The sequence below is a fragment of the Eriocheir sinensis genome, chromosome 62 (assembly GCF_024679095.1).
Source record: "Eriocheir sinensis breed Jianghai 21 chromosome 62, ASM2467909v1, whole genome shotgun sequence".
NCBI lineage: Eukaryota > Metazoa > Arthropoda > Malacostraca > Decapoda > Varunidae > Eriocheir > Eriocheir sinensis.
The window spans coordinates 10663358-10690273 of NC_066570.1; the positions used below are offsets into that span (position 1 = coordinate 10663358).

General features: G+C 44.4%; 1 long non-coding RNA gene across 1 annotated transcript in view; it reads left to right on the plus strand.

Moving 5' to 3' along the window:
* Window positions 1-26916, plus strand: part of LOC126986758 (uncharacterized) — a 100304-nt gene that overhangs the window by 37393 nt on the left and 35995 nt on the right. The window contains exons 3-4 of the long non-coding RNA XR_007739933.1: window positions 7784-7916; window positions 17813-17942. This is a non-coding gene — a long non-coding RNA (uncharacterized LOC126986758). The remainder of the gene's footprint in view (window positions 1-7783; window positions 7917-17812; window positions 17943-26916) is intronic.

Sequence of the window (26916 nt, forward strand, 5' to 3'; positions counted from 1 at the left end):
CCTACTGCATTTCCCTCCTACTTTACCTTCCACTCCCCCCCTTTTCCTCCCTTCACCTTCTTTCCTAAAAGAAAAAAAAAAAAAAGGCATTCCGGTCCGCCGGTTAAGTTGACTGTCTGGCTGCTCACCCGGGTCCCGTTACGGGCTGCTACTGGGTGCCTGCCTGGGGGACCCGCGTCTCCGTCGCTGCTTGCCGGTTGATACCCGTGGCTGAGGCGGCGGCGGAGGCGTCCCTACACCCGCCGGAAATTAAATTGCCCGCTCCCCCTTACAGGGCCGCCTTTGAACAAAGGCCCTGTCCCCTTATTAAAGGGGTAAATCTTAGAAACGAAAAAAAAAAACGGGCTGCCAGAGACACGCCAGTCCTCGTCGACGGACCGACTCGGTCGGCTAATTTCAATCGCCGATAGAGTCGGTCTGTCGGCACCCTGCTACGGGCCGCCATTAGGCTAAGCCCGTGCTTCCCCGCGCAGGGAGAGAGCATTTTTAGCCTCTTAACGGGCCGTATTCGGACAAGGGCCCGTTCCCTTAGTGATACTAGGGGTAAATCTTTAACAACAACAACAACGGGCTGACAGAGCACGCCAGCCCTCCATGGGCGAGCGGCCGGGTGGCCCTTCCACAGCGGTGAGGTAGACCTGCTTGGTCATCCTTGCTTTAGGCTGCCCCGTTGCGGTTGACTGCTCGGCTGCTCGCCCGTGTCCTGCTACGGGCTGCTACTAGGCGTCTGCCTGGGGGGCCCGTGTCTCCGTCGCTGCTCGCCGGCTGATACCCGTGGCTGTGGCGGCGACGGAGGCGTCCCCACACCCTCCCCGAGTTTCATCGCTCGTCCTCCCTACAGGGCCGCATTTTAGCGAAGGCCCTCACCCCTTTTCAGTGGTAAATCTTACAAACCAAACCAACCCACCTTACCTCACCATCCATGGCTTTATCTAACCTCTTCTTGAATGTATCTACGGTATTGGCACCCACAACATAGCCCCCAAGCCTGTTCCATTCGTCCACCACTCTATCGGTGAACCAATTCTTGCCTATGTCTTTGTTAAATCTGAATTTGTCTAACTTAAAACCATTGCTACGCGTCCTACCCGGCTCTTTTACTATCAAAATCTTATGACTCTGAGTCGGGTTCGGTGTCCTCGTCCGAGTCGGAGATCACAGTCGATGAACTCGACGAGGAGGCTGAGTTGACCACCGACAACCCTGAGGGTGATGACGGCTGGCAAATGACGGGCTCCAAGAGGCAGCGTTGCTCCTCCCCGGTTGCTTCCGCCTCGTCCGCCGGCGCCCCTCTCGCCCCCAGTCGCCTCTGCGGCGACTCCCGGGATCGAGACAACCCTCGATCTCGCCGAGGCGCTGGAGCGGCAGCTGCAACAACGTGTGTGCTTATCACACCTGCCGACTGGGCCCAGCACGACACCCTGCTCGCAGTGAGGGAGGTCTCCGGCGTCCCAGTGGAGCTGAGGGTGTCCCCCGGGGTAAACACCAAGGGCGTGCTGCTGGCGTACCAGTTGTCATGCCCCTCAAGCCGCTGCTGCGTCATCCCAGCGTGCTGGAGGCGGAACGTTGCACGACTCGGGACGGGCCGACGCGCCAGGTCTAAAACAAGGAGCCGCTTCGCTACTACAACTGCCAGCAGTTCGGCCACCATCGCGTCAGATGCAGCCGCCCTCCGGTATGTGGCATCTTCTCGGCCAGGCACGACACGGAGCGGTGCCGGACCAAATACGAGGCTGGTCAGGACATCATCAGCAAGTGCCCAAATTGCCAAGAGGAGCACCACGCCTGGAACACGAACTGTGCCAACAGGCGGGTGCTGGTAGACAAGCAGCGCACGGTCCAACAGCGCTGGGTTGTCACCCACCGCCCTGCTCCTCTTGGCACCTTCCGCTGGGGCAGCCAGCTGCCCTCCGCGTCCACGGATGCTCCCCCGCCCCGCCTCCTCCAGCCTGTACATCAGACACCTCCTGCCCCCCCTCCACCAGCTCCGTACGAGAAGAGTTTTCCTCCTATCACTCCTCGCCATCTGCGGCCGCCTCCGCCGGCCCAGCACACCGCTCGCCGTGTGCCCGACCGGCGATCCCGCTCGCCAACCTCCGCCCGCCGGCCGCCAGCCCCGCTCCTTCACCACAGCGGCTCCCATTGCCGCTCCTCCGGGCTGCCTCATCACGAGGGAGGTGGTGGTGGGCCTGTTGGAGGGCTTCGGGAGGATCATAGCGACGGTCCTCAAGTCGGACGTCGAGCCGAAAGTGTTCTAGGACGCAGCGAATGAGGTGGTGGGAAGCCTCTTCCCAGAAACGCCGGCCGGGCAGGCTGCCGCTCCACCTATGCAGGCACACTCTCTCAGCGGGCCGTCACCAACACCACCCACGCCGCCCCCTCCTGCTCTGGAGACCCCCCATCCGCCGCCTCCTGCCCTCGTGCGCGCGGGGCCCTCCGCGCCCCTAACGACGCCCCCGCCCGTTGCAACCAGCCAGCACTCTCGGTTGGTGACGCCGCCTCCTGCTCCCACCTCCCTGACCGCGGGCGAGCTGCCGACCCGCCCGGTGATGAACCGGGACCCGCGCCCCAGGAAGATGTCAATATAGGTGCTCACCGCCTCACGGTCCTGCAGTGGAACGTCTGTAGCGTCCGCGTAAAGTCCAACCTCCTGCGTGCTGCAATGGCGCAAGAGTGTGATTCTCCCGCAGGAGACGCTTCTCCCGGAGCACCGCGTGCCCTTCTTCCGGGGATACCAGTCCTTTTACCTCCCTGCTGTGGCCGGTCAGACACGAGGGTGTGGCATCTTGGTCAAGGATTCACTTCCTTGTTCTCGAGTGCGTCACCCCGTGGCTTGCGGCGACGGCGTGGTGGTATTAGCAGTCGCCGTCACGCTTGCCCGGACGCGCCTGACGTTTTACTGCGTCTACTGGGGGCCGACGTCGGAGGAGCCCGACTTTGGTGAGCTGATTACTCTTGCCAGCGAGGAGCGCACCTTCATCGGGGGAGACTTCAACGCTCACCACGAGCGATGGGGCGATGCAAGGCGCAACCGGGCAGGGCGCCTTCTATCTGCCACCCTCGACGAGGCCCCTCGGGTATCCATCCTCAATACTGGTGAGCCGACACACCTCGCGGGGGGGGGGGGGTCTTAGACCTCTCCTTTGTGTCGGGTCCCTTAGGGGTAGACGCGGCATGGTCGCTCCACCACCACCTCGTGAGCGACCACATCGCCTCCATGATCACTCTCCCCGTCCAGCCGCCTGTCCTCCCTCCCCGCCCTCCTGGCTGGAATTTCCGTAGGGCTGACTAGGACAAATTCAGTCATTGTCTTACCACTTACCTGGCTGAAAATCCCCGCCCTGCCGCGGTCGACGCTGCCGAGGCCTGCCTGGTCGCCACCTTCCACTCCGCGGCGGACTCCGCCATCCCCCTGTCCCGGCGTCCCACTTTCCATCAAAGGGACAGATGGTATTATGACGAGGAGGTCTGGGAGGTGAACCACCGCGTTAACATGGCGAGGAGGCTCAACCGCCGCCACAACTCCGAGGAGACTCGTCGCCTCCTGAGGGCAACGGTCCGCATAGCAAGAGAGACGACCAACCGGGTGAAGGAGGAGGGTTAGCTTGCTTGGTGCGCCTCCCTCGGATCCGCCACGCCTGTCTCCCTCCTCTGGCGAAAAATTCGCTCTATTGGCCGAGGGGCCGTTGCTAGGCCCGGGCTTCACCCACGGCAGCAGGAGGAGGCTGAGCGGCTCGCCGAGCTCTTCGCTCCCGTTCTGCCACCGCACGTCATCTGTATATGGACAGCAACTGTGCAGGTGACAAGAACTGGCGGAGACGGTACAGAACGCCCAGCCTCGAGGAAGCTGATTTAGTAAGAGATGAGATATGAAGTTTCCAGTTGAGATTTTGAGTTAAGGATAGACCGAGGATGTTTAGTGTTGAGGAAGGTGATAGCTGGGTGTTGTCAAAGAATAGGGGATAGTTGTTTGGAAGATTGTGTCGAGTGGATAGGTGGATAAACTGTGTTTTTGAGGCGTTGAAGGACACCAGGTTCTTCTTGCCCCAATCGGAAATAATAGTAAGGTCTGAGGCTAAGCGTTTTGCAGCCTCCAGCCTTGAGTCGTTAAGTTCCTGTAGGGTGGGTCTTCTATTAAAAGAAGTTGAGTAATGCAGAGTGGAATCATCGGCGTAGGAATGGATAGGACAGTTCGTTTTGGAAAGAAGATCATCAATGAACAACAGAAAAGAGTGAGATAGGACAGAACCCTGTGGGACACCACTGTTAATAGATTTAGGGGAAGAACAGTGACCGTCTACCACGGCAGAAATAGAACGGTCAGAAAGGAAACTGGAGATAAAGGTACAGAGAGAAGGATAGAAACCGTAGGAGGGTAGTTTGGAAAGCAAAGATTTGTGCCAGACCCTATCAAAAGCTTTTGATGTGTCCAGCGCAATAGCAAAAATTTCACCGAAACGGCTAAGAGAGGATGACCAAGAGTCAGTTAAGAAGGCTAGGAGATCACCAGTAGAACGCCCCTTGCGGAACCCATACTGGCGATCAGATAGAAGGTCACAAGTGAAAAGGTGCTTTTGAATCTTCCGGTTAAGGATTTATTCAAAAGCTTTAGATAGACAAGAAAGTAAAGCTATAGGACGGTAGTTTGAGGGATTGGAGCGGTCACCCTTCTTAGGCACAGGCTGTATGAAGGCATACTTCTAGCAAGAAGGAAAGGTAGATGTTGAAAGGCAGAGGCGAAAGAGTTTGACCAGGCAGGGTGACAGCACGGAGGCACAGTTTTTAAGGACAATAGTAGGCACTCCATCAGGTCCATAAGCCTTCTGAGGATTGAGGCCAGAGAGGGCATAGAAAACATCATTTTGAAGAATCTATATAACAGGCATAAAGGAGTCAGAGGGTGGATGAGTAGGATGAATATGCCCAGAATCGTCCAGAGTGGAGTTTTTAGAAAAAGTTTAAGAGAAGAGTTCAGCCTTAGAGATAGATGAGACGGCAGTGTTGCCGTCAGGACTGAGGAGTAGAGGGAAAGATGAAGAAGTGAAGTTGGAGGAGATGTTTTTGGCTAGATGCCAGAAGTCACGGGAAGAGTGAGAGAAAGCAAGGTTTTAGCATTTTCTATTAATGAAAGAATTTTTGGTTAGTCGGAGAATAGATTTGGCACGATTCCGGGCACAAATGTAAAGTTCATAATTAGCATTAGTTTGAAGGCTCTGGTACCTTTTGTGAGCTGCCTCTCTATCATTGACAGCACGAGAACAAGCGTGATTAAACCAAGGCTTTTTAGCGTGAGGAGTAGAGAAAGAACGAGGAATGTATGCCTCCATTCCAGAGACAATCACCTCTGTGATGCGCTGAGCACACACAGAGGGGTCTCTATCCTGGAAGCAATAATCATTCCACGGGAAATCGGAAAAGTACATCCTCAGGTCGTCCCACCGAGCTGAAGCAAAATGCCAGAAGCATCGCCTCTTCGGTGGGTCCAGAGGGTGTACAGGAGCGATAGGACAGGATGCAGAAATAAGATTGTGATCGGAGGAACCCAACGGAGAGAACAGTTTGACAGAATAAGCAGAAGGGTTTGAGATAAGGAAGAGGTCTAGAATGTTGGGTCGGTCTCCAAGACGGTCGGGAATACGTGTAGGGTGCTGGAGCAACTGCTCTAGGTCGTTGAGGATAGCAAAGTTGTAGGCTTGTTCACCAGGATGGTCAGTGAAAGAGGATGAAAGCCAAAGCTGGTGGTGAACATTGAAATCTCCTAGGATGGAGATTTCAGCGAAGGGAGAGTGGGTCAAGATGTGCTCCACTTTAGAATTCAAATAGTCAAAGAATTTTACATAGTTGGTAGAGTTAGGTGAGATATAAACAGCACAGATGTATTTAGTAATAGAATGATAATGAAGTCTTAGCCAGATGGTAGAAAATTCAGAAGAGTCAAGGTTGTGGGCACGAGAGCAAGTGATGTCGTTGCACACGTAGGCGCAACATCCAGCTTTGGATTGAAATTTAGGATAGAGGTAGTAGGAGGGAACATAGTAGAGATTGCTGTCAGTAGATTCAGTAACCTGTGTTTCGGTAAGGAAGAGAAGATGAGGTTTAGAGGAGGAGAGATGATGTTCCACAGAATGAAAATTAGAGCGAAGACCGCGAATGTTGCAGAAATTGAGAAGAAAGAGGTTCGAGGAGTTATCAAGACACCTCTCGGGTCGGCAGCCAGAAGGGGAGTCCTCCCTGGCTGAATTTGTGGTCCCCCCCCAGGCGGGGATTCCGAGGCTTGATGTATGTGCGCCATTTTGAAATTTTAATTTTGGGAAAAGGTGTATATCGAGTTTTAAGGAAGGAATTTGGTTTACTGACTCATATACTCTTATTTCCTTATCGGGAAACAATATATATATATATATATATATATATATATATATATATATATATATATATATATATATATATATATATATATATATATATATATATATATATAAAGCATTTCATTGAAAATTAAAGAAAGGATGCAAGAGTTACACCTCCTCCGAGGCTGGCGTAACTTACACCCGAGTTACATCCTCGGCTACATCCTTTTTCTGTTTTCTGAATCCCGATGGAAGTGCGGAGGGATGTATCTCGGAGTTACATCGATGTAAGTGCTTTCTGAATATGCCCCCAGTACCGGAACTCTTGCCGACACCGACTACCGGTACCGTCAATCAATATCGCCAGTCACGGCTGGCTCTCTATGGAGACGAGAGGCCTTCTTGAGTCGCCCCCGCTTTCCAGCCGGCCGCCATAGTGTTTGTTGCCCTGCGTGTTATTTCCTCCTCCATCCAGCCTCCATTATATCTTAACTCATCTATTTGGTAATTCTTCATGTCCTACCTTTATTTTAACGGTTTGCCAATATATATACTGCTATTGTTATTAGATTACGAGTCCATTTATAATTACAAGAAATGCTGTTTTTGTTTCTCGAAAAAGTATGTATTCAATTTATTCAGAGGAGAGAGAGAGAGAGAGAGAGAGAGAGAGAGAGAGAGAGAGAGAGAGAGAGAGAGAGAGAGAGAGAGAGAGAGAGGCACATATGCCTAGGCTACGGGTATTTCTTCCCACGACTCCCGCGCCATTTAGGATATTTTAGTACTTGCCAAACGTTAAACCTTTTCTTTCTAACGTCAATTACTCAAATACCATCAGTCTCATTAGATTCGGCTCATTTTAAAATTGACAATTATTGATGCTGAAAATCTTACTCAAGTATTGTTGGGAGCAGAAAAAGTGGGACTGTGTATTAGCGGCCATTAGATGTGTGTTTCCGGATATTTCCAAGTACCCTAATATTTCTAGATGCAAAAAATACACTGATGACCAACAAAAAAGTCCGATTTCAGCACAGTGCATTTATTCCGTTAAGTTATGTAATTTTGGAGAATGTTAAACCATGAAGTGTTGTATTTTTTTCTTCGTAGACTTCAGCATGTTCACAAGACTCGTACATCTCGACAGCTGTCAAAACACTTACTGAAATGACTATTAACTGAAGAATAACAGAAGCACACGTGACCCATTTTTGCGTTATATAAATATTATAGCGGGCAATGGCTGGGATTATATACCTACACCCGTTGCCACGACCATTGAAGATGATGTGTTCAGTAACTACACTCGTGGTCTATGGGTTCAAAAATGTCTCTCCCACAACTTCAGAGAACACCACACATAACACTAACATACTCATTTATTAATAAGTGAATACCATCCCCATTTTCTCCCGTTTTCAATATTTCCTTAGGAATGCATTACGTCGGACTGTGGGTTTGAGAAGGGCGGTGCTGCTGTTGCCAATGAGGTCACGAAGATGTCCAGTGTTTCAAGTAACATCGTATTTACCCTATAATCCTAAAGGAGCAAGATTTATTTCCAAGGTAAGTTGGCATCCAAATTCCTCATATCTGGGGGAAACTTTCGGGAAAAAGAGTAGCACTGCGAAGTTAGACAGACGTAAATAATAAAAAAAAAACAGGATTTTTTTAGGTTTCACAAAATTTAAGAAAACATTGTGTACAAGTGTGTGTGTGTGTGTGTGTGTGTGTGTGTATATATATATATATATATATATATATATATATATATATATATATATATATATATATATATATATATATATATATATATATATATATATATATATATATATATATATATATATATATATATATATATATATATATATATATATATATATATATATATATATATATATATATATATATATATATATATATATATATATATATATATATATATATATATATATATATATATATATATATATATATATATATATATATATATATATATATATATATATATATATATATATACGCGTTCGGGGCGAGGTGAGTTCAATCCCCGCCCGGTGCCACCAAGCTGGGATTTTTCAGCCGCTGCAGAGTGGCTTAAAATTACCCACATGCTGCCCAGAAGACCACCTATCAACCCGGACTCTAGATTCTAGGATTAAAGATGAGCTCCGGGAGGGCAGCATTAGAATCCACCGGGAAGAGGCCTACCGGCGCAATAGGCCACGACGTAAAAAAAATATATATATATATATATATATATATATATATATATATATATATATATATATATATATATATATATATATATATATATATATTTTACAAATAGCGAAATGGGCCTGCTCTGAATCAACTACCAGTTCTGTCCGCAGACTACTTCTCCGGAACAGACAGTACGGCCGCAGCTGCGTCCCGTGCCCTTAACACCTGATTCCAGACTCTTTAAGAGGAAACAAGGTAATTTCCTGTTCTCTGTTTCTCGTGTGCAGCGCGGGCTGGTACTTGCCCGCCTGCTTACGAGCGGGGCGAGATGCCTCGCTCGTCTCGTATGATACCTGAAGGAGTCTATTAACGATTCTCCAGCCCCACATGCTGTCCTGAAAACCACCTATCAACCTGGACTATAGATTTTAGGATTAAAGATGATCCCCGGGAGACAGCATGAGCCAATGCAAGATGGCGCCACAGGAAACACTTGCCTGCGCCACAACGGGCTGGGGCTGACCATCAGACCCTACTACGCACGTCTGGCTCACTGGTTTGGCGTCACCAACGTCAATGTCGTGCGTAGTCCATATGGTCACACCAGAATCATTACCGAAGACCCGCGGATACTTGCTTAGTCGTCTACTAAACTCACCTTGTCTCTCTGGAGCAAGATGGGTAAGCTTGTCCCGGAGGGGAACTAGGCCGTTTCCTTCCCACAACACAGCTGGGATGACTGCGTCGAGCCCCGGCTCCTCGGCCGATAGGTCCAGAGAAGAATCGGCCCCGAGTGTTAAAACCAGTGAAGCGCCCGCACCCGGGTCGCCGGGCACGCCCGCCCCACCCCCAACTGGGATCAGTCCCCCCAAGACACTACTCACGCAATCAGCCCCGCCACCTCCTTCATTCTCCTGACCACCTACTACCAGGTCGAAGGAGGCGCTTGCTCTAGTCTCTCCGGAAGTGCCTCGGCCCCCGCACTCTAGAGTCTAGACGCGGCCCGCCCCTGGACCCGACCTGCGCAGTCAGAATCAGTCCCTTCCTCGCCCTCCCGCTCACCTTCCTGTGGGTGAGGGGGGTTCGCAGGCAGCCTCCTGGCGACTGGCAGGACGGTAGTACGGCTTTAAAATATTTATGTGGCATAGCTGAAGGTCCTTCCGCCTGTCTGGAGTAGCAATCAGGTAGTCCAGGCCCCCCGCGGTTCCACCAAACCTGGCGGGCTTAGGCCCGCCAGGTCTGGTGGAACCGCCCTCCTTTTCACTATAGTCGGTTCCACCAGACCTGGGGGGCCTAAGCCTTCAAGGGTGGACTCGCGGACTTGGCATCATTGCTTGGGTGACGGTACTGCGCGCCCATTGGCTAATTCTTAACTTGTTCTGATGCACATAAAATTGACTTTGTATTCCTACCAAAACCCCTTTTAAGCAGTAAGGCAACAGACTGCACCGATAAAAAAACTAATGCAATAATATCTTTATTGATAAGTATGTGCCTTTTGAGCTATTATAAATAAATCTGAAACGACATTCATAACAAAAGTAAGTCGGAACTGCACGTAAACGGACAATATCCAGCGACTAAAGCGACTGTTGAGACTAAACTTTTTAAATACTTTTTTTTCTACTACAAAGTGCTGGGCTACAGTCTACACAATGTTATTCGTCAACTAACTCATTTATTGTAAGATTTCTTGGTATATTTTTGGCGTAGCTTAATCATAAACATTGGCTTAAGCCCTATGGCAAGAACCTTCTCTTTTCTTTCATCGTCCGTCCAATCATTAATCTTGAGATATGTTTATATTATTTGTGGGTGATAAACTAAAAAAAAACATAAGGAAGAGAGAATATGATAATAGATTCATTTATATACCAAGAGTGTTGATTTTAAGAGGTAACAGAGCGCGAGAGATAGTAGGCTATGACATGGCAAACGAAATTGTCGCAGCTTAGATCTAGTAAACAATAACCAATGAGCGGCGCGGAGACCGTCACTCAAGCAATGATGCCAAGCCCGCGAGTCCACCCCTAAAGGAACATCTCAGCCAGCTCTCGTGGAACAGACCATAGATACGGGCCGCTGAACCGGCCATCTAGCGGTTTACCTGTAGAGGCAGTAGAGCTAGCTCCTCCTCCGCGGGCTGGAAACACCTTACCTGGGCTTTTCGGTCATAGTAGGTCTTCATTCTAGTCTGAGCCCCAACTAAGTGCTCACGAGCCAACTCGAGGGCGTGATGTAGCCTCCCCTGGGTTCGATGGACAAAATCGAGTGGTGCTTCGGCCTGACACCGCGCGGCGTCGCTCTAGGCCTCCCTCACCACATCCCTCACCACTGCAAACAATACGAACGGCACCGCCAGATCCCAGTCCTTGCCGCTATCATAGCAGAAGGCACGCAACATTGTTTTCAATGCCTGGTGGTGTCTCTCCAGCGCACCCTGCGAATGCGGGTGGTAGGCACTGGACAACACATGGGCAATTCCCCAGTCAACCAGCATCTGCTTGAACAAGTGGGAAGTCCGATTGCAGCTCCTTAGGTAACCCAAAGTGGGTGAGGAAACTAATAAGGTGTTTAACCACTGACTTGGCGTGCATGTTTCTTATGGGTATTGCCTCAGAATATCGAGTGTTGACATCCATAATGGTAAGAAGATACTTGTTCCCCGCCGACGAAGGAGGGAAAGGCCCCACTATGTCAACCATTAATATAGTGAAGGGTAATTTCACAACCGGGATCGGGACCAGAGAAGCCACAGGAATCACCTGGTTCGGCTTGCCCACCAACTGTTCATGTGTGTCACGCCCTGTCGTCAGGTGTGGCCACCAAAAAAATATCCTCAGCCGTTGCACGGTTTTCTTCACACCAAGGTGACCCGCCCAAGGACCCTCGTGTGCGAGTTGCACTAAAGGTTCCCTATACTCTTCAGGAACGACAACCTGTACCACGTCACCCACTCCCATGCCTGCCTAGGTGTCCTCGTAGGTCTACCACCGATGCAAGACATTAGCGACGAGCATAAAATGCTCCTTACCGCCCCCTGTGCTGCTCTCCTCCCCCACTCTGGCAAAGAAGGGCTTTAGCGAAGCGTCCTCCTGCTGTTTACCACCCAACTCAGCCGAACCGACCAAAGTTAATCCTCTAGTGGATAAGGGATTAGAAGGCACGGGGCTAGTCGGGGCATCTGATGCCAGAGCGCCGTTTCCCTTGGTGCGCCCTCTGGTGCACTGGGAAGGGGAAGTTTCCTCTCCCTCCTTCTCAATAACACCCGCTACATTAGGCGCTTTTCTTGGTGACTTTTTGTATACACATTCGGCCCCAGCGTCCTGACAGGTCGGTGGGCTAACCTCAGCACCACCTCTGGTGCACCGGGTAGGGGAAGCTTCCTCTTTCTCCTCCTCAATAACACCCTGCCGCTTACCCAAGGAACGTGTAATAGCACAGACTGCATGGGATTGGGGGTTCCACCTCCGAGGCCATGTCCCCACCGGTGACAGAGGCTTCACCTGTTTCCTCTGAGACGGTGACAGAATCTGCGGGTGAAGGGAACACCTTCTCTCCCGCCAAGTCATTTCTGAGCGGGAAATCTACCCCATTTACCGGCAAAACATCGGCCATTGCCACTTGAGCTGCAGCTGTCACGATAGGACACTCAAGTTCGACATGAAAACAGTCGTTGGAGTCCACTGAATTCATACACCGGCACATCAAGTACCTTCCCGTGCTCCCAGTCTTCCCAGTCACGTTTCTGCACACCGACTGTTGTGCACCCGTGTCCCAGAACACCGTAACTAGGTAGGAGACGCCCTCAATCTTCACCGTACCCTGACACATGAAGGGCTTTCACCAGTCCATGGACGGTTCCTGAGGTAGCCTCTCCGGAGGCGGTGTCAGGTGCGAGTCGTTCCTGGCCCGCTCCGGTGAAGTGCCCGTTTGGCTACTCCCCTGACTACGCGATGCCACACACTCATCCTTCCCATCCTCCAATCTCCTCCCATCCACCTGACCGGACCCAACAATTAATGCCACCAGGTTAGCATTTTGAGTCGCCTTCCACTTAGAACAATTGGACTTAATGTGCCCCACCTACTTGCAGTAAAAGCAAGTTACCTAAGGGTTAGAAGTAGGAGTCTTATTTCCAGTAGACTTCTCACCCTCCCGGGCTGTACTGGACTGGTTTAGTGTCTTGTTAGCAGAGGCTGCTCCTCCAGCAGACCTCTCACGAACGAACGGTGTCCATCCACTTGACTTAGAACCCGAACCTCGAAGGGCTAACACTCGATCGTCCGCCCAAGTAGCCGCCTCTTTCAGGACGGTGAATCTCTTTTCCCTAATCTCGGCTCCGACGTCCTTGTCAGCAATGCTAGTAAAGTGCTCCATGAGGATTAACTCCCTCACGTCCTTGTAGGTATCAGCATTTTCATTCAACAGCCACTTATCTAGCGTCTTCTCGAGGTAACGCGCGCAAGCCACGTAGGTGTTGGTAGCTCTCTTGCGAGCCCCTCTGAACATAAGCCTGTAGGCCTCCGGCTGGAGTTCATAAGCCTTTAAGTTGGCCGTCTTGAACTCCTCATAGTCCTCCAGGTCATCCACCCCCATTCTGTCGAACGCTGACATTGCCTTTCCCTTTCCCACCCATCTCTCACGAGGCCACTCGTACTCCCGGGGCTTCTTCTCAAACCTGACAAACCACTCAGTCCGTTTCTCTTCATCAAAATCCGGAACTAGCTTCAAACTCCTAATGAGGCTAGCTTCCGGGGTCTCTATCCGGGTCACTGCTGGATTTACTCTACGCGAGTCTATCCGGGACTCTAATCGTGACTTCTCGAACTCATACTGCCTCTGCCAGTCTCTTCATACTGCAACCTTCTCTCCTCCTGTTGCAGCCTTCTCTCCTCCATCACTCTCTCTTGTTGCAGCCTTCTCTTCTCTCTGCTCTCCTCCGTCTCCAACTTTCTCTACTCCAGCTGCTTCTGAGCCTCCGGGGCAAAGACTCTCAGACCCAACGAAGTAGAATGAGCCCCACCATAGAAGCCAAAGGTGGGTGCAGACGGACGGGCATTAGGCAGAGACGGTCGGGATGGTTCAGGCGTGGGAGATACTCTGCCGCTTTTTTGGGAAGATATCTTCTGAATCACCTCCTCCAGCGGGGACTCAGGGCGAGGGCTACCTGGGGCACTTGGTTCAGGAGTCACCGTAGTGAAAGTTAACAATAATACTAACAATAAACAAAATTAGGTAATTTATAGCACTGATGTTAGTAGAACAACTCAAATGTCCTAGGCGAGGTCGCCACTGTTGCAAATAGCGAAAGGGGACTGCTCGGAATCAATTACCAGTTCCGTCCGCCGACTCCTATCTCCGCAACAGACAGGACGACCGCAGCTGCGACCCGTGCCCTGAACGCCAGAGTCCAGACTCTCTAAAAGAAGACAAGGTAATTCCCTGTTATCTCTCTCTCTCTCTTTCCCTCTCGCTCGTGTGCAGCATGGGCTGGTACTTGCTAGTCATGTATCGGATATCCGCATCCGCTTCCGCAACTGCGGAATATCCGCATAATTTTACACATCCGCATCCGCAATTTATAAAAAAATGAGAAATCTGCATCCGCATCCGCAGGCGCATTTGTGATGTAGTACATATCCGCATCCGCATCCGCACCACACACAATGAGGATGTGGCGGATATCCTTTAAGCATTACAGAGTCACAGACTCAGTGCAGAGTGTTTGCGAAGTTGAAGAAATTGATTTTATCAATAAGGTATTTACTTAATAATCTACTAAAATTACACCGTATTCATTTTCTTTCTAATTTACCCAACCTAATGTGTTGAAAGTTTTACGGAAGGGTACAAGGAGGGAGATAATTTTACATTGTGACTATGTAGTGTGTATGTTTCATATAAATGTGTAAAAGTATGTGTGTCTTTATTATTGCACTGTATGTACTATATGTAATATTGCGTAGGTATGAATGGATCCAGCCTGCCTGGCAAGGAGAGAGAGAGAGAGAGAGAGAGAGAGAGAGAGAGAGAGAGAGAGAGAGAGAGAGAGAGAGAGAGAGAGAGATATTGTGTGTGTCTGGCATAGGTGGGCACCAGCTAATTTTTTGTTAGTCTGCAATTTACAATTCCGTTAACTGTGTTGGGTCGCTAATCGCTAATCCGCAAGTTTTCCTGCTTCGCCAGTCAGCAATCGCAAATCCGCTAATGCTAACGCTAATATTTTTTTTTTGTCCACTAACGAAGTCCGCAACAGTCTGCTAACCATTTTTTAGTCCCCAAACAGCAAAATACAAAATCCTCCCTCTGGCACAGCCACTTCCCTTTTAAGAGGTGCATGTTTCCATTGACAAACACCTACTTTTCAATGTTTTCATGAGTAAGAGATGACCTCTTGGGCTTGAGGATGTCAGAGCACAAGCTGAACAATCTCTCCACAGCTGCGGAGGAGGGGACAAGGGTGTTGAACTTGAAGTGAAATCCGGGACGTTCTAATAAAATAAAAATTAAAAAAAACACGTTTTCCGCGACACTGCATGAAATCCGGGACATTTCCGGGACAATTTTATTTCCGGCGTGAACCATTAAAATCCGGGACTATCCCAGAAAATCCGGGACGTCTGGCCATCCACACTTTCAAGAATATTCTTAAGTCCCCGGAAATTTGATTGTTGGCAGTTTTTGAAAGTTTGCGTTAGCAGACTACAATTTTGGCATTCCGCTAACTGTCTACTATTGTCGGATTAGCGATTAGCGACTTAAATTGCGGAATTCCCACCTTTGCACTGGCTGAGAATGTGTGTGTGTGATAGTGTTTGTCGTGTGACAGTGTGTGTGTATGTACGTATTTGTGTTTGTAATTAATATATAAATGCATTATGCATGTCTGTGTAATGTGTACATATGTAGACCCTACTCCCTTTCAGTGCTTCGTCATTAACTATATATTTTGTAATCATACAAAAATAAGAATGAAAAATATGAACTGGCAGCGCTGAGCTCTTCTTATCGCACGAGTATTGTCGTGTTGTGGCGTGTGCCCGGAGGTGAAGCGTGCGTATGAGCAGAGTTAACGATGAAGCGGATTTTCCACAACGGAAGTGTAATATGAGGAGGCGGTGGCTAAGTGGTTAGAGTACCGGCGCCGCGTCCGGGACATCCAGGAGGGACGCAGGTTCAAATCCTCCCCGCCACACAGCTGGGATTTTTCATTCACCGCCGGATGGCCTGAGACTACCCGTGCACATGCTGCCCTGAAGACCACCTATCAACCCGGACTTTAGATTACCTCTCCAAAGAAAGGCTAAAAGATGAGCTGCGAGGGACACTATGAGCAAAAACAAGATGGCACCACTATACACACTCGCCTGCGCCACAACGGGCTGGGCCGACCATCAGACCCCCACCAGTGAAAAAGCCTAACGGCGCAATAGGCCGCGACGTAAAAAAAATAAAAATGAAAATAAAAATAATTACCACGTATTCATAATTATGGTAATTCACTATATACTACAAGGGCATTACCAAAATTCTGAACACATCCGCATCCGCAAGGATGTCACAATTTCATATCCGCATCCGCATTCACAGTTTTGAAAAATCTGATATCCGCATCCGCATCCGCACCGGCAAAATATGAACATATGACATCCGCATACACATCCGCATCCGCGGATCTCTGAAATCTGACATCCGATACATCTCCTGTACTTGGCCGCCTGCTTGCGAGGGGCGAGAAGCCTCGGTCGTCTCGTATGATACTTGAAGAGTCAATTAACGCTGCTCCAACCCTACACCACGCCTGACGCCCCTTACCCAAGTTATTTGAAGAATAACGCCCACTACTTGAGATGGACTTCCACCCACTTCTCCACGTAACTCGGGCGGGGGAAAATTCGCCTGAAAGGAGCAACCGGACGCGCTTGCTCTACCCTTCTCTATAATGTAAAGGCTGTGGGTGTGTAAGTGTTTTATATATATATATATATATATATATATATATATATATATATATATATATATATTTATATATATATATATATATATATATATATATATATATATATATATTCTCAATGTGCAGTGTTTCGAGGTAGAAAAGAGGGCATGGGTTTCTTTATTTCTCGATGACTTTAGTGTTATCCTCCAGGTTAAGGAGAGTCACGGCGATCTTGTGTTTGGTGATGTAGTGTTTTTTTTAATAGCTCCATTATGTAAGTGGCAAGTGAAGCGCCTCGACAGCGTAGTCCTTGTCATCCCGATGTATTTTTGAGGTACAGAATTTTATGTCTTGACCTATGGGGCCGGATAGGCTTTTTGGGGCGGTCTGGGAGTCAGCGCGAGCCCGTCGTGGTGCAGGCAAGTGTTTATAGTGGCGCCATTTATTCTTGGCTCATGCTGCCCCCGCAGCTCATTCTTGATTTCCTTTTGACAGTTTCTCTAGAGTCCGGGTTGATAGATTGTCTTTAGGACATAATGTTGGTAGACGTAGGCCACTCTGCGTTGACTGAAAAATCCCAGGTGGTAGCGGCGGATTCGAACCAACATCATCCACGACGCGGCGAATGTGAGACCGGCACGCTAACTACTCATCCACCGCCTACCCACATATGACCAGACTATATGAAACATACATTACTTATTATTGTTATTGACAGCTACGTTTGGTCGTTAATAACCTTTATTGGCATGGCACTTTTATTTCAAACTACAAATAAGTAGATTAGATATACGATCAAGATAAAGCTAATATTATCATGAGGATAAGATAAACATAGTTTATAATCATTTAAAATAAATAAATTAGTGTCATGAAGTGTGCCACACATTAACTGTTATATCACCTATTGTTCACTGAGCTGTCTGGCAGGTAAATATCGGAACACCTAGTTCTCTCATACAAAACGCTTTTTGAGACTAATATTTACTGATATATTGAGATAAAAATAAGGTATAAACTCACTTCAGTCATTCATTTCATGTTTTACCAAGCCTCTTTTTGTGTAACTAGTTCTGCCTAGGTAATACTACATTTTAAGCACCACAATCAGTACTTTTGATTCTGACTAGTTTAAACCGATTCTGACTGATTTTTGTATTGAAGTAATATATATATATATATATATATATATATATATATATATATATATATATATATATATATATATATATATATATATATATATATATATATATATATATATATATATATATATATATATATATATATATATATATTGTTTTCCCAACAGGTTGTTAATGTCATATCAACAGGAGGACCTCGCATTCAACTATTTATTGATCGGTTTCCGAACTTCCACGGGCACAAGTTTCACATTGCGAGTTGGATCGATGATTTTCCATACCTTTTCTATGATACAGGTAATAATTTGGTATTTCCTTTATATATATATATATATATATATATATATATATATATATATATATATATATATATATATATATATATATATACTTTATTTCAAGTGACATGGCAAAATTTTAACCTCATGGAGTAACCATACATCAATCATCTGGTCTCACAAACCTGCTGTGTCTGAAACAGAAACCAACTACATTATTTTACAGACCACTGACAAACTTTGCAATACTATACTTTGGGAGATGGACTGTGCATTACCCTTGGGTAGAAGTCACTTCAGTTGAGGATATTGTAATGAAATGGACCAACTAACTAAACACAAGCCTATCACCACTTCTGTCCTAACAAATCTGTTCAAATTCATTAATCTGGTGCACCATGGCTCGCTAATAGCATTAAACGTCTCGGTTAGCTTCGTAATGTTGCCTTCCACTCAAGTAATACAGCTCATTAAAAAGCATGAAGAAACAAGGTAATCAGTATCAATTAGTTACCAAAAAATCATATTACCCCAACAACAACATTGAAAGCCAGTGGAACAGTAAGATCCAGCACCATACACCTACACTCTCTTGTGTTGTTAACTTGCCCAATAATGAGGCAGAGAAAACTATTACTGACCATTTTGCCAAGATCTGTCAGCAATTTCCGAGGCTAATCAACAACTTTAATCCCCCATACCTCCCTGCCCGTGAATCATCCACGGCTGTGTTCGACCATCAGGTTGCTTCCTGCCTATAAAGTATAAAATTGAAACGTTCTTCCACAACCCTTGACCTGCCTAGACGCCTTTATTAACAATTTTTAGTTGAACTTCCCAAACCCCTCAAGTCCATCATCAATGCATCCTTACACATATTTACACATGGAAATCGTCTTACAAAACCCGAGATCGTCAATCACCCACTTCAACTTCTCTTAATGAACTACGACCCATTGCCGTTACACCTATACCAGACCTCCTTTGTGAAAGTTTTGCTGCAGAATTGGCCTACTCAGACGTCCAACAAAATTAATATATATCAGTAGGATAATATAAGATCACTTTCAACCCCTCACTACCTCACCAGTTTTCTTGATATTATACACAAACATCTGGATTAACAAAAACACTTTGCAGCAGCAGTCTTCATAGATTTTATCAATGCATTGAGGTATTCAATCACACCAACATCATTATCAAAGTGCTTAATATATTTATTAGAGAATGGTTAGTTTTTTGCCTGTCAAACGTCCTCACTTATGGTCGACAAGCAGTACGCTAGAATGGTGCTACATCCAGCTTCCAAAGTCTTGCGTGTGGTGTCCCTCAGCGCACACGAATGGGGCCACTCTACTTCCTTATACTAATAAATGATGCACTGCAGGACACGAATCATCGGTGTAAATATGTGGACGACTTCACGATAGCCGCGGTCATCGGTAACACTTCAACAGACTGCACTTCTCTTTAAAGCAATACCAACACCCTGAAGGCCTAAGTACAGGGCAATCCGATCACCAAAAACAGGAATGAAAGAATAGTTTTGCACTTCGACCTGGCTACTACACCTATTCCACCCCCAACATTCAAGCTCGGTGACCACACCCTGAAGGTTGTCCACACCACCAAACTACTAGGCATCCTCCTTGATGATAACCTCAGCTGGGACCCGCACACTAATCCTACAGTCTCAACTACCTCATACAGATTGCACATGCTTCGCACATTGAAGAAGCTTGGTGTCCCTCCCTACCCAAGAACTTACACACCCCTAATCCTACCCAAGCTGAAGTACGTCTCTCATGTCTAGTCCTCGTCCGTCTAAAACACACAAATGAACAAACTTAATAGAATCCAGAAAAGAGCAATTTAAATTATCTTTGGGACAAACTACACCACATACAGTAACATCATCACCCAACTGTGGACCTCTTGACCCTTCAGCTTCAGAAATTTGGTACCATACTACTAAATAATAGACTCCATTGGCACATACTTCCCCCTCGGAGCCCCGAAGCCCGGTCGAGCAGCGCGCCACTACAATAAGCTGTTTCCCATCAGAGCACGAAGTGATAAATACAAAAACGATGACATATCGACATTAGTATTTCGTTAACACATAACAGAAGGCAATATCCAGACATTTCAAACTATCATCACTTCATCACACTTACCTTTCTTTTACTACGATTAATTTCATTTTATATTTATTTAAATTTTTTTTTTTTTACGTTGTTGCCTATTGCGCCGATAGGCTTTTTTTGGTTCCTGTTGTAAAGTTTTCATCAATTCCTTACATGCATTTCATTAATATATGTATTCATTTTATTTTTGCTTGACTGATTGATAAGTTTATTGTTGCAACTACAGCAAAGGAGTAGGGAGGAACATTTTATTTTTAATTATCATTGAAAAGTTCTTTCATTACAATAATTTTTATTTCCTTTTTATTTATTTCATTTGTTTATAAGCCTTATTTTTTAGGATTATTCCTCTTTTAGACTTCTGAAGTAGATTTTCAGTCAATAGCTGCATGTATTGATCATTAATCCGCTAATTTTGATTAGTGTTATTATTATTATTATTATTATTATTATTATTATTATTATTATTATTATTATTATTATTACTATTATTAATATTATTGTTATTATTATTATTATTATTATTATTATTATTATTATTATTATTATTATTATTATTATTATTATTATTATTATTATTATTATTATTATTATTATTATTATTATTATTATTATCATTATTATTATTATCATTATTATTATTATCATTATTATTATTATTATTATTATTATTATTATTATTATTATTATTATTATTATTATTATTATTATTATTATTATTATTATTATTATTATTATTATTATTATTATTATTATTATTATTATTATTATTATTATTATTATTATTATTATTATTATTATTATTATTATTATTATTATTATTATCATCATCATCATCATTACACATGTTTTTACACACACAAACCATTATGTATATATATATATATATATATATATATATATATATATATATATATATATATATATATATATGTCTATATATATATATATTTTTATTTTTTTTTAAACAAAGGAGGCAGCTCAAGGGCACACAAAAAAAGAAAACAATAATAAAAAAAGCCCGCTACTCGCTGCTCCTAAAAAAGAAACAAAAGAGGTGGCCGAAAGCAAGATTAAAAACGGGAGGAGAGATGTCCTGATACCCTCCTCTTGAAAGACTTCAAGTCGTAGGCAGGAGGAAATACAGATGAAGGAAGATTGTTTCAGAATTTACCAGCGTGAGGGATGAAAGAGTGAAGATGCTGGTTAACTCTTGCATGAGGAGTTTGGACAGTATAGGGATGAGCATGAGTAGAAAGTCGAGTGCAGCGGGGCCGCGGGAGAGGGGGAGGCATGCAGTTAGCAAGTTCAGAAGAGCAGTCAGCGTGGAAATATCGATAGAAGATAGAAAGAGAGGCAACACTGCGGTGGAGTTTAAGAGGTAAAAGACTGTTAGAATGAGGAGGGGAGCTGATGAGGCGAAGAGCCTTTGACTCAACTCTGTCGAAGAGAACTGTGTGAGTGGATACAGCCCTCCCACACATGAGATGCATACTACATACGAGGGTGAACAAGGACCCTGTATATGGACAGCATCAGTGCGGGGAAAAGAACTGGCGGACACGATACAGAACGCCCATATATATATATATATATATATATATATATATATATATGTATATATATATATATATATATATATATATATATATATATATATATATATATATATAATAACATAAGAACGTTGGAATTTGCAAGAGGCCGGTAGGACTATACAAGGCAGTTCCTATGACCCAAAGCTCCCGTGTATCTAACCCTACCTAACATCGCTGTCCATGAATTTATCTAATCTATTTTTGAATGTGACAATTGTATTGGCACTCACCACATGACTGCTAAGCCAATTCCACTCATCCACTACCCTGTTTGTAAACCAATTTTTGCCTATGTCCCTGTTGAATCTGAATTTATCCAGTTTAAACCCATTACTTCGTGTCCTACTCGGTTCTCTTACCAACAAAACCTTATGAATGTCTCCCTTATTAAAGCCCTTCATCCATTTATAAACCTCGATCATGTTTCCACGCACCCTTTGCCTTTCTAGAGAATGCAAGTTTAACTGTTTGAGTCTTTCCTCGTGTGGCAAGTTTCTCAACCCCTGAATCATCTTAGTCATCCTCCTCTACACCGATTGTAACATTTTGATATCCATTCTATTGTAAGGTGACCAGAACTGAACCGCATAGTCAAGATGAGGTCTAACTAATGCTAAATATAGTTTGAGGAAGACTTCGGCACTTCTGTTGCTTACGCTCCTTGAAATGAATCCCAGTACCCTATATGCTCGATTTCTAGCTTGAATGCATTGTGGCCTTGGACGGAGATCAGAGCTCACTAGGACCCCTAAAGGAGGACAGATGACAAATCCCTGCCCAGAGGTAACATTTTGGCTGTTGGGGATAGATAGGTAATTTTTTTTAGATAGGGCCTTCTGTGCCAAAGATAGGAAACGCAGGACCAGGGTGTGTTTTCGAGGGAGGGGGGGGATTAGGGATGTCAGCGATAGGGTAGAGTCGTGCATGTCCGGCGAGGGAGTCAAACCCATCGTCTGCCTGAGCGTGGGAGGGAACGACATAGGCAGGTTAGGTAGCGAGCAGCTTCTGCGTCGCTACAGGGTGGCTCTTCGAAGAGTTACGTCCAAGGGCGGGATTCCTGTGGTGTGTGGGGTTCTGCCAAGGCGGTGGGTTGGTGGCATTTGGCTGTCCAGGGCTACTGTATTAAATTGCAGGTTGGCAGATTATTGCAAAGCCAATGGATGGACATTTGTCGACGCCTTGGACCGTTTATTTGGCAAGATCCACCTACACCAGAGGGACGGGGTTCACCTTTCACAGGAGGGAGTTCAGATCTTGTCTGATGCCCTTGAACGTGGATTGGGGGCCCCGCAGGTTTTTTTTAGGGTAAGTAAGAAGGAGCCTTAGATGGCAATACCAAGTGTGAGCATTAAATGTAGTAATAATAATAGCAGCTGCGGGGTAAGGCAAGGGGTAGGTATAAATGTGTACTATACAAACAGTAGAAGTATTAGGAATAATATAGATTTATTGAGGGAAAAGACGTGCGTAGAGAAATTTGATATGACAACGATCACAGAGTCATGGATAAACACTGCAGACAGACACTTTCTCCCAGAATTAGAGATTGAAGCGTATAAGTTATTACACCAAGATCGAATAGGCAGGAAGGGGGATGGGGTCGCACTCTTCGTCATGGACAATCTTAAGTGTGTCTTTAACAACTCAATCAAGGTAGATATCAATACAGAATCCCTCTGGGTAGAAACAATAGGTTGGAAGGAGAAGCTTGTCATAGGAGTACTCTACAGACCGCCCAACCTTACCAGGGACAGTAGCCAATCCCTTTTACAGGAAATTAGTAGGGCGTCAAAATATAGAAATGTGTGTATAATTTGGGATTTCAATTATAGGAACATAGAGTGGGATACTTTATCACATGAGATGCATACTCGTATGGAGTATGCATCTCATAATGTGGGGGGCTCTCACACACACACTCTGGGACAGAGTGGTGAGGCAGGCTCTTCGTCTCATCCCTCCTCTCCTCCTCATACTGATAGTCCAAAAAAGAGGCACAGGATTTGTTAGATTTGATAGAGGATAGTTTCCTTAACCCTTTGAGAAACTTTTTTTTGTCTTTGTGAAAATTTTCTTACATTTCGCTTTTATGTAATGCATAGAGGGTAATAAAATGTTATTGACCAGTTTTTTGCCTGAAAATTTATTAGTTACACAATAATAGGGTGGTTAAAAAAACTAACCACTGCCACACAGTGTACAGGATAAGATTTTTATAAAATTGAATATTCCTTAGAGAACATGATTCATAAAATGTAAGTATTTAAGTATTTGGTATAACAAAGTTCATAGATATAAGAAAATGAACCTCCAAATGAAAAAAAGGAGGAAAACTTAATTAGAACAAAAAAAAATTATGTAATGTTGCGACTTTATCATTCTAATTAGGCACTACATACTACAGAATATTTTCCTTTCATTTTACTTTCACATTTTATTTGGTTTATATACTCTAGTCTTACTTTTCAACACTGTGAAACTTTGTGAAGCATCCCCTTTTGTTGTTGCACAGTGGAACTTGGCAAACTGAGCATTCCCAAATTGTGCGATGAGGTTCTTTTTTTGTGCTGCAATAATTACATCGTCTGTGACATGCAATTCTAGTTGGAAGGTGATCAGATTTATCAAGTCTTATTTCTTGTGGTATTTTAGTTTTGATTTTTTTAGAGGGTAGACTAACCACTTTGGAAGATTCACCTGATGTTCTTTTGCAAGCTTTGGACTTCATGCCAGCGCGCCTGCTAGCCCATGAATCACACTAATTTTGAACTTTTTCAGTGTATCTTTTCCTTCATGAAGATTACAGAAGATTACATAGGCATTTACCAATGTAACGTCTAAGAAGTAGAAGAAAATGCGATGCCACCATTTTCTACTCTTTCTGTCAAGTTGATACAGTGCTCGCAACATGTCAGCTTTGTCTACAAAACCCATATTCTTATCATAGTCAGAGCCGATCTTCCTTCCAGGAACAGTACGCAATGTTCCATCCTTCTGACGCCTATTTGTCTGCTGTTCTTCTGATGGATTGTGCATATTGGAAATGAAAAACACAGATTTGTTGTCCATCCACTTTGTCACTGAAATTCCATTGGGTTCCATTCGCCAGTTTTGTGACATCTGGTATGCATTTTCGGTTTGATCTAATGGTTCCAAAATACCCAATGTCTTTTTCAGATAAGTATTTAGCAAGAGGAATAATTGAAAATAAGTTATCAGCATATATTTTATATTTTTTTTCCTTCAAGTTTAGAAGTTAGTTCTTTTACAACTGAACTACCCAAATCTTTGGATGGCTTTGATTCTTTTGTTTTCTTTCCCGTATAAATTTCAAACTGACATACATATCCTTTTGTTTGAAGGAAGATCTACCCTTGAACTTTATGATGCTCTCATCCACTGACTGATTTTGTGATGGATGGTAGCATTCACCAAACTGTGCATTCAATTTGTTCAAAAAAGGCCTAACTTTATACAATTTATCAAAATTTTCATCACCCCTCTTTGGCATTTTTGCAGTGTCATTGAGGTGTATGTGGAACAAAAGCCAAGAGAACCGTTTCAGTCCCATCATATTTGAAATGTATGGGTCCCTAAGAGCTGGATCAGAAGACCAATAGTCCTTGTACAATGGCAGACTCTTGATACCCATGAGAAAGTTAATGGCAATAAACTTCTTCAGCTCAACAACATTTGTAGCAGTATAGCTGTTATGTTCTTGTGTGGCATAGAGATTAGTCTCGTAGGCAATATGGTCATAGAGTTCGTCACTGAAAACTAAACTGAAGACTTTTACTGGGCTAAGCTCATTTTCAGGGAATATGCTAGATGGTCCAACCTTTTCACTGAATTTATGTCATACACCTTCTTTCTCCATTTTGGAACAAAATCATGCGAGACAACAGACGAGGCTATGGCGTCGACAAAGTCTTCATCGACATCACAGTCAGACTCATCATGGTTGGGTGGTTCACGGCTTTCCTGCAGGGGAATATCTTCTTCGGGATCCTCGTCACTTTCACCGATCTCCTCCTCGTCCTGTAATTCATCAGGAAAATCAGTGACATCTTCATCGAGTATATCCCTGATTTCATTGTCTGTCAGTCTCTTTCTTGAGTTAGGTTTCTGAAACAAAATAAAAATACATGATAGGTTTTGAAAATGTTTTTTTTTTTTTTTTTTACTGATTGCTCTAATAGTCTTGCTGTAAGCATCAAACATGTTTTTTTTTCATCTTCGAAACACGATATTAATTTGAAAATTGTGTTATATATATATATATATATATATATATATATATATATATATATATATATATATATATATATATATATATATATATATATTGCCTACTGGCCTGGTGGTCCGCCCAGAAGAGGGAGGCTGATGGTCACGCTTCGGCGCCAGTCGCAGGCGGTGGCTCTAGTGCTTGTACTTTCATGCGTGCCCCGCTGCCCTTCCTGATTCGCTTGGACACGCTGGACGGCTTCTCTAGAGTCCCTGGCATATATATATATATATATATATATATATATATATATATATATATATATATATATATATATATATATATATATATATATATATATACACACACACACACTTATTTATTGACATAAACAATATTTGAAAAGCCTAATTAGAACTAGTACATTACAACATCGTATATATAGTAGGCTAAGCTTCTTTCAGTTAGTTTCGTAAATCTTGACTATTTATTTTGATAAAAAATATGTATCACCATGTACCCCGTGAGGCATGGCGGTAGTGGCTCTATATAAATATATTTATATTTATTTATTTATTTATTATTTATAAACAAACAATAATTGTATAGCGTATTTTGACCTTGTAAAATACAATGCCGTGGCTACATTCAGTTAGTTCTACAAATAATGGTTGTTTATTTTGAGGCAAAGAAGTATTACACCCTCTGGGGCATGGTGGTAGTGGTCATTATATTAACCACCAAACTAGGCTATATAAATACTACAACATGAGGTTTATGTCATAATACACATTTTTATCACAAAGAACAAGTATAATTTCAATAATAGAAAACATCTAAAACATTCATGATTTAATTACATATAATAACAAAAAAATACAAAGGAAAACACTTACCGGAAGTGCCATCTTCACCTCTCCACATCAAGTCGTAGACTGATAATGCATGCTATGGGGCAGCAGAGCGCGGGAGCATGAAGAGACGGTCACTGAGTACGCGCGAGGGTGGTCAGTTTTGAAG